Consider the following 993-nt stretch of genomic DNA (forward strand, 5'->3'; position numbering starts at 1 on the left):
TGCATGCTCTATTGTGTCCAACTCTTTGCAACCCCATGGACTGTAGCCTCCATTTAGAATTATATTTCACTTGTTATTTTTCCAAAGTTCTTTTACGGGATCTGATTTAATCTGTTTGGTCCATGCATTACAAATAAAATCATTAATGAGAATGGCCCCTCTAGGGAACGATAATGAAATACAGAGTTAAAGAAGCCAGGTCAATGCATTGGTTTAGATTTATGGCAGGCCTGTCCCCCTGGGCCTCTCATAGAGCCCCATGCCAGAGCAAACCAGCCCTGAACCATTGCCTGGCCTCTGCCCAAGGCTGCATACACTAGAGTGGTTTGACAGAGGAAAAAAAAGGAGAATAAAAGAAAAAAGTATAAGCCAGGTCAGACCAAGCACATATTCAGACTGAGTTGCTCGAGGCCGAGTGCTGAAGACTGAGTTGCCGTCAAGGTGGGAGCCCGGGTGTCCTTATCAAACTTCAGTGACAAGAAGCAAGGCAAAATTATTTTAAACAAAAATTAATAGTAAAAGTTAAAGCCATAGAAGACGTAATTTCAATAAGATGCAGATTGTGGGAAGATTTTAACAAGCAACTTAGGAGAGGACATAGCCAGTACCAGTATATTAGAAACTTACTTTTATGGGCTATTTCCTCTAAGGCCAAATTTGAAGGTTTACATAAATCAAAGTGAACTGGGCCTGAGGGAGAGCGAGGCCTGGCATGCTGCAGTCCACGGGGCTGCAAAGAGTCAGACGTGACGGGTGACTGAACGACAGCGGTGAACTGGTCACTCACTAGACTACATTGGAAATCCGAGTATTACTATCCTAATTTTATGGAGAAAGTATTAAATTCAGACTGATTTCTTACTTGAATGATTCTTTAATTTTAGCATACTGTTTTGAAATGATCTTACTGTTTTTGACCTTGACATTCTATGTTGTCTAGAACAAGAAAAATATTAGTTTCAACAAATATAAGAATCCCTCATAAAAAGTTTG

The 993-nt window shown here is 40.2% G+C and overlaps 1 non-coding gene across 1 annotated transcript; it reads left to right on the forward strand.

Moving 5' to 3' along the window:
* Positions 1 to 205: 205 nt before the first annotated feature.
* LOC139038107 (small nucleolar RNA SNORA42/SNORA80 family) lies at positions 206 to 335 on the forward strand. Its single transcript, XR_011491054.1, has one exon. It is a non-coding gene; the product is annotated as a small nucleolar RNA SNORA42/SNORA80 family (small nucleolar RNA).
* Positions 336 to 993: the final 658 nt, after the last annotated feature.

The sequence above is a fragment of the Odocoileus virginianus genome, chromosome 13, assembly GCF_023699985.2.
Source record: "Odocoileus virginianus isolate 20LAN1187 ecotype Illinois chromosome 13, Ovbor_1.2, whole genome shotgun sequence".
NCBI classification, from domain to species: Eukaryota; Metazoa; Chordata; class Mammalia; order Artiodactyla; family Cervidae; genus Odocoileus; species Odocoileus virginianus.